General features: G+C 32.8%; 1 protein-coding gene and 1 long non-coding RNA gene across 15 annotated transcripts in view; one reads left to right on the forward strand and one right to left on the reverse strand.

The window, feature by feature from the left end:
- LOC143229430 (uncharacterized) overlaps window positions 1–15,432 on the reverse strand; it is a 252,158-nt gene that overhangs the window by 119,256 nt on the left and 117,470 nt on the right. The gene's annotated exons all lie outside the window — the stretch shown is intronic.
- Window positions 10,742–15,432, forward strand: part of LOC143229432 (uncharacterized) — a 72,400-nt gene continuing 67,709 nt past the window's right edge. Inside the window, exon 1 of the long non-coding RNA XR_013015860.1 lies at window positions 10,742–11,111. This is a non-coding gene — a long non-coding RNA (uncharacterized LOC143229432). The remainder of the gene's footprint in view (window positions 11,112–15,432) is intronic.

Genomic DNA, 15,432 nt, shown 5'->3' on the forward strand with positions numbered 1-15,432 from the left:
CCCTTTAAAACAATAACATTTTTGCTTGTTCAAAGTTATTCAAGATTAAACTAATCCAAACTTAACTACGATCTCGAGAAACTGCGAGTTTGGAATCTGGAGGCACTAATACTAGGAAAAAAAGAAATGGACTGTTTATTTTTTGAATAATTAGTTTATTTTAATACGTATTTTTTATCCTTCACATAAAAAATATATGTTGATTTTCCCGAGATCTTTATAGTAGAACAAAGAAAACACTTTAACCACCAAGAATGGTATAATATTTATAATATATTAGTTTAGTTTTCCACCACTTATTGAAAAAATAACAATAATGGCATATCGGTTATAGAACAACCTGATAAAGACCACATAAAGTTTGGGTGTATTCACCCTTCCCAGATATCTACAACTGTATGTTCACATCCACGTTACTGGCATACAGCATGCCTTACAAGTTGACATGCCGAGATTTACTGTAGGCGACCAAGTCACTCCTTTAGTGGATTAATAAATAGCTTTAACAAAGCTTGGGCTGGTCAGTGTAAAGGCCTTTTTATACAATGAGTGAAGCCATCTAAGTTGAGGAATTTATTGGAACGGCCGTTGAGAAGTCATGGCCAGTGAAAATCAGAGATTTTGGGCTTTCTTTTCTCCCAGTATCGGAAGGAGTCGCACTGTAGCTTTTGATAGATGAAGAAAATCCGTCCACATAAACCCCTATAGCTGGCATATCTATCCTAATCATACTTAAGTAAATTTGAATCAAACAGAACGTAGTACCTCGGAAACATGTAGCGTCATTATTTTCACTTAACAACGAGTAGTATGAGAATTGGTTAAAATTGTAGAAACTTTATTGAGGGTTGGCTGAATTTTAAGTAATATATCACTAAAAGAAACCACAAATTGTGTGTAACAAATATGGCGTCAATTCATGTCGTAACTACGCAATATGGAATATCGCTTCAAGTAAAAATATAAACTCATTTTTAAGTACATGCCCTAACAAGAGAGTATAACACCTTTTTTTTTATTATTAAGTTAACCAAATGCAAGTATGTATTGTTTTGATAAGTCTTTATTTTCAGAAGTTTACTATTAAATTTCAGTCTGAATATATTAAAGTATATGCATTTCAGGAAGTACATACAGCCATAACGTGTCACGGCGTTCTACAAAAGTTACTGTGTTATTATTTTTTTAAAACTAGAAGATATAATACACAGTTATGATAGAGAAAGTGTTTTTTCATAAGTTGCAGTATTTGAATTTTCAACCTGTATGGCAACTTACGCACACGTGGAATAAACAGTCAGGTCAGAGACCTCTATAGGGGTTCAGAGGTAGAGTCTCTAATTTTGAACTACTAACCAGATAGATGGAAGGCAGTTACTCATGAACACCCGCCTCTGGGTGTTTGAACAAAATAATGATATTTAATGCCACTTTTAAAACTACTGAGGAAAGTGCGAGATTTGTTCAAAAACACAGAGGTGCGAAAGATTTCCGATCCAGCATTCAAAGCAGAGTTAGATGTAAATTAAATGAAACATTATGTATTCAACACTGTAAACTATAGAAGTTACTTTATAATTGTTTAAATATATTGCGCACACGTAATCAGGTCATGTAATTTAACGACTTATTTGAGAAGTGAATTTGAGTAAATTTCTTTCAGCGCTAAGCTACACAATAGGCTATCTGCGATCTATCCATCACGAGAATGGAACGCCGGATTGTAAGTCTGTGAACTTACTGCTTACCCCCTAGGGGATAGAGAAGCGTGGAGTGATAAACCAGATCCTGCCACATGCCGAAACTTTATGTATTAAATATTCCTGTTTTCATATACTACCTTTCACCAATATAAGAGTGATAATAAAGTGGTGGATATTTTTTATCATAACTTTCATACACTGTGAGTCAAATCTATTTGTAACTTTAAATGGGATCTACAAAAGGAACAAAAACTACCTTTCTCTCACAGCATATAAAATTTAATTGTATGCTTTATCAATATCATTTCTTTCATATCAACGATGGATGCTATTTAATATTTAGTTACACCCTTCGAAACGTTCAAAAACACATGAAGATATATAATTGAATTCAGTAAAAGATGAGCAATAGTGAACAATAAAACTAGTCATAAAGACAAAACTAAAACAAACAAATAATTAATTTATACTAAAATACGGTTATTCCGAGATCCGTTTCTAATCAAATACTCCAGAAAATTCAAGTTTTGACACAAATTTGAAAAAATGGAACACCATTACCATGTCATTCTTTACACCGTATGTATTTAATGTTTTTAGAAAATAATTCTAATATAAACTATTCCTTATAGTAAGTAACAAAAGAATAATGTACTTACACAAATATATGTATTGCCCAACATCTAAGTTGAAATGACTTTGGAAAACTTAACTTTAGACAATCTGGCTAAGACAAACATTGATAAGAAAGCTAACTTTTCAATGACTGTAGCATCTTTACGTAATTATGTTCAAAATAATACTTCTAGCCATTTAGATAGGGCAACTATAGATAAGAGCTTCGTTTTGAGTTTTGTTTTTCACAGCTCTGTTTAAAATGCTTTCGACAAACGTAATGAGTACTTAATTTTAATACATTTTGTTAGTGGTACAAGATGACCAGCTAACATGAAAAAGTGAAGGCTAGAGTCTTTGTTATTTAAGCAAGGTAATAACTTTCGAATATGTATGCACTATCATATTTTGTAATAAAAGATATGTTTCTTTACATTTATTCTCGCCTTTTATGGTGTAAACCGCAAGAAGTTGCTGTCACGCCTTCACACTCCTAACCATGAAGCTAAACTTACAACAGTATTTGAAAGTAAATTGAGGCCAATTTTTAGATCTCAATACTGAGTAAAATGGCAATAAAAAGGGATTTCCATAAGACTAAAGCAGTAAAACTATACATAAGCTGTTTTACTGGTTAAGTATTTTAATTGCTTATGTCTTCTTTTAAATAGGTTATAAAATTAACTTTTTCAACGTAAAACGTGCCTTAGTTTCTATGTTGAGTACTTCAGATTTACAGAAATAATTTTTCATTATTCTTAATTGAGAGAATGTTAAAATGTTTTGAAACACTTACGTATTACATGCATAATACTAGTGAAAAATCAACTGTTACGAGCGATATGTGCTCTTTTTAACATTGAATACTCCCTCAGAAAACAAACAATTCATTTTAAAATGTTTGTGAAGTAATTCACACGAATTTATTAGAAAAATTAAGAACTGTTTATTATAAACAAACTAAAATTTTTGATCTGTTGAACTATAATTGACAAGTTAAATACAGTTTGAGTTACATTATGAAATCGACAGTAAAGTTATTCAAGCTGATAAAAGATGGAGCTACTATATTTAAGATTTAACAATCAAAGAAAATTCGAAATTATGCACTTTATTCTTCGAAATAGGTTCAGGAAATAAGCTAGTTTAATGATAGATCGATGAACAACAGTATATGTAATATCATAAAACAAACATTACAACGGAATTTTAACCACCTTCCCTCCCATTATCAGTCCTAGTTCTGAATATCAAGTCATAACGGATAATGTATATATCATATTTGGTAATGGTACCCAAATGCGCAAGTTCTTGACGTTAATGTCAAACTAGCCAGTACCTCCTGAAAATCAGTTAAGGGTTAAAAGTTGAGTGCTTACTCCCACTACGTCTCAACTTCTATTGTCTTTCGCTGTTTGCAGCTAGTTGTGGGAAAGTAGTTACTTAACGCTAGTACTCTGATACACCTTGGAGTAGAAATAAAACATGAGAAAGAGAAAAGGTTGTGTGTGAATATCAAGGTTAAGTACCTTCCTACAACTGGCTGAAGACAGCGAAAGGCAATAAAAGTTGAGACGTTGTGGATGAAAGAACTCAACTCCTAACCCTTAACTGATTTTCAGTAGGTACTGGCTAGTTTTACATTAGCGTTTTGGTTGCATGATAAGATGCTTTATCAGTTATAACTTAATATTAACAAATAGAAATTATAATGAAAAATAATTGTTTAATTTTAGTTCTGCTTCAGTGTTTGTTTTATACTAAGTTCGTTATTATTTTATAGTGTTGAATTAATCACCTATTGTGTTCTAGTTGCACAGCGGAATGTCTGCGGACTAAAAACGCTCATTATATAGCTTTGTGCTCAATTCCAAACAAACAATCGCCTATTGACAATTAGTGTTACTAATAGTATTAGAGCAATTTATATATCATCATTACACATATATTGAAGAATAATGCAAGTAACGGAAATTATTGTTTTACAGAAATACCACATACAATTTCCAGACTGTTTTATTCAACTTTTTGAAAACACTGGAAATACTGACTATTGACACTGTGTTTCAATTAAATGGTAGTCAAAGTCTGTTGACACAGCGAAGTCTCTCACACTTTGTATATTTTTTCATCTATTTTCGATATATCTACAAGACGATGACACAAATTCATCAGAATCAAAGAGACGGTGCTATAAATCAACTCGAAGGCTATCCGTGCTAGCTTCCCTAATTTTGAAGTGATGGACTACAGCAAAAGCAGTTAGTGAGAGAATCACCCACCACTAATTGTTGGGTTACACTTTACAAAGTCGCATTATAATGCCACAAGGCCCAAAGGGTGACTATATTTAGAGAAGTGTTTGGATCCCTCTATCTTCAGATTACGGATAGAGCACACTAAGAACCAGGCCGGCAGAAATTGTGGAGTAACTAACGTTTGGACTGACCACCCTGTATATATGTACGTGTGCGTAACTTTAAATAAAACATGAATACAGACCATATGTTTCCTCAGATAAAGACTACTATGGATTGATTCCGTATTTCTTTTCTTGTTTCTCATATCCGTTCCTAAATCCAACCACAACCACCAATATCATCTTTCTATATCATTTTATATTGGTGAATACAAGAAGCAATCTCGTCTTTCAGTGATTAATAGAGCTACTTGAAAATTGTAGTCATAATTTGCAGGAATTTCGTTACTTAAAACAAGTCACTTGAAACTAATTCATGAAAATGGAATGAATTTTGATACTTTAATAAAAGTAGGTTCTTTTTCCCCAGCGCGCCAATTATTTTCACACTAATCTATCAAAAGTATTGTCATATACGATAAATTGAGCACCGCTTCCAAAAAAAAATATATATATATCTATTTCCTTGAATATTGGTACCCTCATTTTAAATTCTAATATTTTACAATCGTTGGTATCACAGCCACAAGCAGTCGGATCTCATTGACAGTAGTTCTTTTGTTTGGCTGTGTCGCGATAGTCATCAGGTAAATTGTGAATAACTTTAATGAAGAATTGGTTATTTTTAAAAGCATGCTAAAGATTATTTTTCTAGTAAGCTAGGCCTTTATATCACAAGTTGTTAAGAGCTACGAGTACGACTATCAGAAAAACTGAATTACAGCACTTAAAGTTTTCATCTCAAGCCATTATTTATAAAAGTCTTTGTGTTTAAATGGCAAACTGCTGGTCGGCGTTCGGATCTGACCCCTGTTTTTTCATCCCCTCCCCCAGGGAGTCATATGTCTTTCCCCATGCGTTTCAGGGGTACGACAGATAGAGTTTTATAAAATTAACAAAAGCCTGCAGTATCAATTGTTTTTATCTTACAGTTCCAAACAAATAGTTGTTAAAACTGTTTCAGCAATACATTATTTATTGAGCGGTTTGGGAATGCTTGTTACTTTGTGGTTAACAGAATCCTTGTTTGGAACTAAGTACTTTTTCATGTTCCAGTATTGGATTTGAGACTTGGCAAGACTTTGATTTAAACACGCGAGTTTTGGGCTATAAATGTCATTTCATGATTAAAATACTCAAGGTCCGGACTTTATGTATTATTTTATGACTAAACTATTGATGTTTCGAGATTAGGTGTTATTTCGTGATAAAAATTTTGTTTTTTTAATTTCGCGCAAAGCTACACCAGGGATATTTGCGCTAGCCGTTCCTAATTTAGAAGTGTAAGACAAGAGGGAAGGCAGTTATTCTCCACCACCCATCGCAAACTCTTGGGCTATTCTTTTACTAACGAATAGTACGATTGTTCGTAATGTTATAATGCCCTCACGGCTGAAAGGGCGAGTATATTTGATGAGACAGTGATTCGAACCCGCGACCTTCAGATTAAGATTCGAGTGCCATAACCACCTGGCCATGCTGGGCCCTCTTGATAAAAACAATCATGTCTTAGAATTAAATATTATTTCCTAATTGAAACTTCAACTATAAGTAAATTTAATATTAAATAATCTCTTTTCTACGACTTAGTACAGTTTCAAGTGAGTTTTCTTTTTTACACGTACGGTCAAATGTTGAATAACTTACTTTCTGTTACTCGTATAGCTTATATATAGTTTTACAGATAAATAATACATCTTTTATAAGTTTTCTACTTTGGTAGTTTTAAGGAAAAAAATATTGTACTGCCATAGGGTTAATTTGTTCACCTTCGGAGAAAATTCGACAGCAACAAAATGTAATCGAAAGTTGTTGTCTCAGCTGAAACTTTCATGTTTGAGCTACAAACTTAGCAACTATTCCAACATACTTAGAGCTACATGGTTAAACATATAAACAAACACGTAGAATTGGCTAAAACAGATCTATCGTATTGAGGCATTTCACTTTCACGTTTGTTTGATATTTCTCTCAAATGTCGGGGCAAAAGAATCATATTCTGAAAATAATATGCAGTCTCATCTTGTAGCTTATATAAACTGCAAAAGCTTTTATGTAATATTTGTCGAAATATACATATTTTACTTGTAATTTCGATAACAATGTCTTAGTAGTAGTAACACAATTAAAAACATGTTATAACAAGCGTTCATACAGTTAATATATTCACAAGATTGTTGTGCAATCAGTAAACAACTTAAGTTATAAATATCTGGTGTATAAAACTAACAATGATAGAAAGTAACAAAAATATAATCTTCCGCCTAAATGCCAATTTTATTTTTTAAGAACAATGAACGTTTTTTCTCACTTCTCGTTTTTGTTTTCAAGTCCATATAGACTGTACTGAAAGATCGGTTATTGTCATCGTTTTCACACGCGTACAAACATTGGAATAAATAATCAAAACCCTACAGCACTTAACCTGGCAACATTATCTGGTTATCTCAAATACAACTGCGTCGTCATGGCACTGAATTAAACAACACACTCGATTTGTTAACTGGATATCTTGTTTGATTAGTGTAAACATTATGAACACTCGTTGAATGAGGTAGAAAGATAGATTACACAAATTTACTTGAACGTGTTATTTGATTTCCTATTTAGTTACATGATTTAGTTGTTTATAATCTGTTACGCGGCTTTGTGATTAACAATCTAAATAGTACCTTCTGGAAGGATCGGACCCTGAATTTTTGCGTTACAAGCCATCATGCTTACCGCTAAGCGACCAGAGGGGCACATTCAGAAACACAGATAAGTGGTAATGTTGATGTTTAACGATATATGTTAGAATCATCTGTATTGTACACTTTCCTTGGTAAACACTCAGTGTTAACCTCTTTCCCAGAATGTCATCTAAAAACGTCAGAAAGAACACAATTAAAAGACGGATTAATGGTAAACCTTTGACCAAATATCCAATGATCCAATACTAGTTACTTATGATGAAAGCCTTTTGTGCCATCAACGTTTTACTCGACTGGTTTCTCTATCTTATATCCACTGAGCCTTTCGTTGCTTGACAAGCGTAAAATATGCATTTTGGGTGGTTTCTTCCAATTAGGACTAACCTTGTCCAATCAAATTAAGTTAAGAAGATTGTGCTCTACTTAATAACTTCACTAACTTGGCTCAAACCGAGGACTTGACAGTTAGGTTTACTGTCTAACGCCTACAGTTTTACGGTCTGTTAGTGCTACTTATGCAGACAAACGTATCCCAATACAGCGCTGCGTGGCTGAAATATAGCTTTGAAAACTGACAAAGACTAGAAGATGTAGTTAGAGACTATTTTCATCACAGTATTCTCTACCCTGGAAACCGGAAAATATTCATAAGTTCAAAAAGAAATATATCAATTTTTTTTCGTATAATTATCCAGTTTAGCGTTACATTATCTGATATACTTAGAATTAACATGACTGAGAAACATTAGTTAAAATAAGGAACTGTAAAAAACAAAAATCTCTATATAACTAGCATTTCCTTTTCCAATATGTGTTAGATGTTGCAAAGTTTGTACTTGTTTGAAAACATAAAATAACCTTAACATTTATATAAAACTTAAAATTACTCCCGGTTTTTATCTGTACAATAAACGAAAATAAATTTTTATAGTTTATTATTATAATTCTTGAATTGTTTCTCATTTCATGAACCCTCGTTCTCCCTTGCAAGTGTTTTTAGATTTCAGTTTAGACTTCAAATAAATTCACCTCTACAATGTTATGAATATACGTTTGTTCATTCACCCTCAAAATAACATACACAGATGGTGGTTACATTTAGAGCCCGAGGTAAAATATTCTACAGTAAGATTGTTAACACAACATTTCGAAGAAAAGAAAGAGCTTTCACTTGAAACAAAGACTTGTTTATACAGAAGATCGTTATATATATATAATATTTAGGGCTGAATGGGTCAAGAAAACCAAACCCCAGATCAAATCCAAGCATTCATTCACAAAGTGAAGGCTAAGATTACGAAATAGAATCATGCAACCCAAGAAAACCACTATTGTAAAGTTTGGTGTGTGTGTTATTTTTCAAGGATTAGTTAATAGGCACTAATAGTTTAGGAATTAGTCAACAGTAACTAATGAATTTGTTTTAATGATTAGTCAACAGTCACTAACCAAGAATCATTGTTTTGTTTTTACAGATTTTAACAGTTTAGTCATTAATCATTTCCTTCCCTTTAAAGTTAAAATTTAATCACCATTTTCCAGGCATTTAAATAAAATTATCGTTACTTTGTTTCTTATTAATTTTTGTTAACATTTTGCTTTAAAATATAGTTTTTCTGTTTTCTCAGGATAATTTCATAATAGTGAAAATTCATCATATATAAATTAGCAACAATTTTAAACTGAATAATAATTAATTTTACAGGAACATTTTTTAATTTTGAAGATTCTTTTGAACATCATTATCTTTTTCGGATTAGTTTTACAACATCTGATTTTGAAACTTCAGCACATACACATACATTATGGAATTGTTACGTAGACGGTATCGTTAGAGTAATAAGCTGTTTGACTACAACGAAGGACAATAGATGTCACAATGTCGTCCGAGCCTAAAACATATTTTCATTTTTATAATTCATACATCTGACAATTACATGAAACTTCTGTGTGCACTTGTTAAAGTTAGCGAATGCTGAATAATACTTTTTGTATTCGATTTCTTGTAGTTATGTGTGTAATACGATGTAGTTTAGCTTGTTCGTAACTCTGATCAAAAAGATATGGTGGAGAAAAATATATATATGGTGCAGCTTGGAAACTGGCACAAATCCCAATCTGCTAAAATGTTGTCGAAGTGATCCAAGTTGACATCAACGGTGGGCTTATCTGAAATTATCACTACCACACGTGCTGTGTTCAGACGCAGACAACAGGTGTAGACGACAGAGAACAGGAGATTTTACTTGCTCTCCTGCAGGAGAGATCACAGACAAAGTTTGGAGAATTGCGTTCTGAAAAGAATGATGAGTAGCGGATGAAAGCAAAAAACGTTCTAGTTATAAAGAAAAACTTTTTAAACGTTTTCTTGTGTTAATCTTCATGTCGTACATTATTTGGTTTAGACATCTAGTACTTATTCGTGCTGTGTTGTATAAGCTTTGCGGGTAATATAAAAACGTACATCAGGACAACTTCACGATTTTGTTCGTTTATTTGGTTTCAACGCAAAGAAACAACTGGTTGTCGATGTTGGTCCCACAATTGATATTTAAGTGTTATAAGTTTTCAGTCACACAGTTGAATCTTCGACGAATACAGAAATGGACAACTTGAAATTATCTCTCGAAATGATTGGGTAACATACTCGGTCATTTGGGTTGATGAAAACTGTTCCTAATTTATAATTATTTCAAACTTTGTTTTCACATTTTTGGTAGAGAATTGGTTTTAAATTGGTGTTTTTTGGTTTAGTTGGTGTTTCAGGTTATTATATACATGATTGATATTAAACCGAGAAATGGTTCTTTAAACCTTCTGTGATTTTTAATCGGTAATTGTGATAGCGTCCAAACTTGTTCGGGTGTTGTGCAGACCCCCCACTTTCTTAAACTAAATCAGTACAACTGTTAATACTAACTGACCCGCTTTGTTAACTCTGTGCATGCTTTGCGTCGAAATTGAACTAAACAAAACAAATCCATTAAAACCTCTAACAACATGGCTTAAAACGCATTGAATTAAATTAACAAGCTAGCTCTTCAAGTTTCGAAAGACCGTTATTTGTAGAGATATGGATAAAAATTCAAACGATGATTACTGTAGCAACGACACTTAAGCAAGCAGACTTAATCTTAAGCCTACTGATAAAGAAGATAGAAAAGCTATTTAGTGGGAATATTGCCAGTTTAAACAAAAAAGCAAACCACACATATAGCACGGTTTATGTTAAAACGCTGAGCGTTTTGATCTCTTCACACTTCCATGGTCAAATACAACTAGAAGTTGTTAGATACTGTTCTGAGTAAGCGTTCTTTATGTTCCAAGGGTATTCACGGTCGAGACTCTTGAGACCAATTTGCTACGCCCCATTCACCTAAACTCACCCTATTAAAACGTTTAACATACCGAGAACTGAAGGGTTGTGAAAACCGTTTTCCTTGTGAAGCTGAGCCGCTATTCAATTTAATAATGTTCCATTTGAAGGTTTTTTTCTATTTAATGTTTCCAGAGAAAGAAAGAAAATACAACTTTGTTTTTACAAGAACAATTACGGGTTTAGTTGTTATCAAACGCAGAGTTACACAAAGTGCTATCTGTGCTCGGCTTTCCTCGAGTATCGAAACCCAAGTATTAGTGTTGTAGGTCTGCAAGTTTACCGCTGAACTACTAAGGAGGATGGTAAGTGATAAATAAGATATTTTGTGTAAATATCGTAAGCAACTAAAGGTCCATTATTGGAGATAATAATATTTTTAGTTTCGAAAAAATATATATATATATATTTGTACAAAAAGACTTGGCACGGCATATTACACGAAAACACTGAAAACAAGAATGAGAAACGTCCCTTACCTAAAAGTGACGTGTAAATTTACAATATACGAGAAGTCTGTTTTCGTGTAATACAGGAACAAAAACAATCAGTACTATAATAGAAATTATGTTTTAAACATTAACCGACTTAAATGAAGAAAAGATCTAGACAGTTTATACTACAGTAGGGCGTATTTTATCATAGATAGAATAAATGTGACGTTCTTTCTGATACGGATGAACAAAAAACAAACGTACACATAGAATACGTCATTAACACGGAAGTAACCAATAAATGTTTCGACCTTAACAAATGTAACAGAAATCAGCTTACTGGATTGAGATATTCTGGTATTACCAGTTTAACACACAATCCACTTTCATCAGAAAGTTTTTCACGCTGGTTATGTTGAACTGTAAGAAATTCTAATATATGTCAAAAAAACATGAAAGTTTTTTCATGTTTTTTCAATAGCCCTCGTTTATGTTTGTGCGAAATTTAAAACACACAAAACCAAGAAACACTGTTTCATATATTGATACTTCACTAATTCACCTACACATGAAACATGAGCACCAGTGCCTTGTTCACGTATACAACATTAGATACACCTCAGACACACTATACAGTGATCTCTTTACACATGTAACATTAATTACAATATATACTATATTGAACTGATTGTACCGTACAACGTTAGCAATACGTATACTCTAATGGCCTACTTATGAAGGTTATTAATGTGAAAAATACTGTATTGTTATGTTCACACGTGCAATATCAGTACCATAGATACTCTGTTGATTTGCTGGGCCACGCATTATTACTACTACAGATACCTGATGATCTGTTTACACGCGCAGAGGTATTTTTTTAATTATAACACACAACCCTTTATTAAGGCATGGGCTTACCGAGCTGAAGCCCAGGGCTTCACACTAATTAGGGGGCTTCAAGCTATTAATATAAATGAATTGGACGTAGAGGTTGTTTCAAGAAGGCCCTCTATAAGTTCAAAAGCCTAGAACCAATAAAACCGGCCTTGATAACACAAAATGAGAAAACTGTAAGACAGCCAAACGGTGATTTATTTATTTATTTATTACAGATGACAATTTTCTTGGTGTCAATACTTATATTCCAAAGTTCAGATACCTTGAGAACAGTTCTTTTGATTAACGTAGTCGAACATTTGTCTTAAAATTTGCTTCTATTTTACATTTTATATTTGTTCAGTTATAATTCATTCAACATCCCATACCCTCTGTTCCTACACATGTTCTATTTTTTTGTTAGGTGCTACGTTTCTTTCGTTTAATTTTATTCCAGTTTAAGGTACTTCCTCTATGCGAGTTCTGGCCATTTATCTTTGCTGTACATATAAATGTTCTTGGCTTATTTATTTATTTTACCTAAACCATGCTTTCACAGATTCATTCCTTCACATCATTTTCCACTTAACAAAGTCTTAAATTCTCCTGTTATCTGCGAGATCTGCTTACATAATGTGCACATATTTTCTAAACACAAACAGAAACGACAGCAAACTTAAAATGTTAGCGTTGTAAGCCCAGAAGTAAGTTTAAAACAGCTAAAAGTGCTGAAGAGTTCGCTTTAGGTTTCAAGAGTTTGTAGAAGGCTTGGTTTAAACGTTCAATCAAAATTATATGAAACACTATCATTCTTTCAGCAGAAAAGTAACAGAACAAAAACACGTTTAAAATTGTGGTCGGCTTTCGTGTGATTCAGAATTTTTTTAAAATAAAAATGAAATTAACTCGCATTTCTATAGAATTTGAATGATATAGCATTTTCTGCGACTTTCTGAATACCAAAAGAAATTCTCTCTACTTTAAAAAGAAGTTCTACCACATTGTATTTGATTATAACAACAATACACATTGAAGTGTAATTTCATAATGTTCCAAGTATGCCAATAAAATGTCTCTTCCTTTTCGACTCGATAAAAACGTTTTTATGTAGTAAAGTAACAATGGCCAATGCTTCAAACCAGGAACTTTAGAGACATTAAAGTCTTAACCTTAAATTTTTTTATCATAAAAATGCTAACCTTAATTTAAATACCGCCTGGTTACATACGCATGAGTATAGGTTACAACATAACCTAATATTTCATTAACTTTATTGGCACTAACCTGAGCTAAATCATGTTACGTGTCACTTAGGCACTACATTTACTTAAGAACCACTTAACATCTGATTGGAGACATACGCATGTTAGAGAGAAATGGGAGCTGTTCCCTGTCTACATACGTTTAACATCTCGCAGACGTACAGTGTAAACTCCTGTCTAAATAGATGTAGCAACTCATTATAGACATACGGGTGCTAACATCTGTCTAAAGAGATTTAATAACTCGTTAGGTATGTGAATCTCATCCTCAAACTAAGGCTCTATAATATATTATTATAGACGTGTAGATGTTTGACCCTTGTCTATAGACAGTTAATGTTTCATCAGGACAGGCGAGTGTTAAAATTAGGTCGAGCAGTAAGTTATTAGGAGGTATTCGGGTGTTAATAAACCTAGACATGCAAAATATAGTAACAGATATACGAGTATCAACTTATTTGTCTAAAAACCTTTAACATTTCTCGAAATTTGCGTGAATGATATCGTTTGCTACGAAATATGTAACACGTGTTTAGAGATAAGATTCTATAAATTGATGGTTATAACGCTTTGTTTATATTCAACTGTAAAATTGTGTTAACCCAAACAGTTATCATGTGAAGAAAGGTCAAATTATAATGTGACTGAAGATTAATTTCTCTCGCAGATTTAAAACAAGAAAATAATTCTATCAAGAATCATTTTTCTTATAGGATATAATTAGGCAAACATCAATAACTTTGGTTATATGTTAGGTTACATCTTAAAGCATACTAGCTCAAGACATAATTAATCTGCTGAGGACTGAGTATCATATCTTATCTGTTCAGCTGTGCACGCAGTTTGCTGCGTGCAGAAAAATCACTAAATAAAATCTATTATTTTCACATGTAACTACTGTTGTTTGTTTTGAAAGCAAAGCCGCACTGGGCTACCAACTTTGTCCATCTCGGGAAATCGGATCCCAGATTTTAGCGTTGTAAATATGTAAACTTAACGCTGTCTCATCGGGGAACTTCACGTATAGACTTATTACGAGAAGTTCAAACATCTGTAGTTAATATCGTTTGCTGAGAAGAAAACATTGCCTTAAAAACAAAATAACAAACATAACACTTCATAAACGATTGATGTTTGAACAAAACTAAAACTTGTATTTCCTTCTTCATTAGCCAATGAGATTAACTCTTAAATAGCTTATATTGGCGGGCGGTGTTGGCTTCATTTGTTTCAATAGAGAATATGATTTTTTTTTTTTTACTTTGAGAAGTATTAATGAGACTGAGGTAAGTTTTCATTTTGTTATTTATTTCCCCAATAAATGTTGGTTAAAAGCTAGGGTTAGCTCAGTCTTTATTAATTTACTTCTAAGAATGTATGAGTGAAAGCAAGAATGAATGAATATTATAAAATGTCAACTACACTACACGTGCCACATGCAGTGCCTTCGAGGCCTATCGCCAACACTAAAGGTTCATCAGGCTAATTCGGATAGGACAGAGACAGTTCTGGTTTAATTCGTATCATCAATTTTCACGAACAATGATTGTTATGGTGTGAAATAGATTAAATAAATGAATTGTAATAATTATCAATTCTGCCAAAGTAATTTACAAGTAGGAGTTTAGGGTAAGTAACAATAGTGCGTTATTATTCATTTATTTTATTTCTAATACCGATTTGTTATTATATTATTTGAATTAACTTTACTAATTTTTTAGAAGAACTACGAAGCTAATGTCTCCGGTGGGGTCAAGGAATCCTTGCATCGATAGGGAAAAAAACAACAAAAGATTAGTAAATCTAAAAATGAGTAAAAAGAAAGCCGAATTTTTATATATGTCAAGCACGTTACATATGCCACATCCAGTACCGACGAGGCCTTTCCTCTAGTACTAGGGCTCATTAGACCAAGTGGGATTTGACAGATGATGTACTGGTCTGGGCGTTATTTATATCAATTTGTTTTGGGGAACAACGACAGTTATGGTGTGAATTAGTGATAACAACTATAATTGTTATCAATTTTATTTGAGGAAGTACTAGAAAAC

This window comes from Tachypleus tridentatus, chromosome 10 (assembly GCF_004210375.1).
Source record: "Tachypleus tridentatus isolate NWPU-2018 chromosome 10, ASM421037v1, whole genome shotgun sequence".
NCBI lineage: Eukaryota > Metazoa > Arthropoda > Merostomata > Xiphosura > Limulidae > Tachypleus > Tachypleus tridentatus.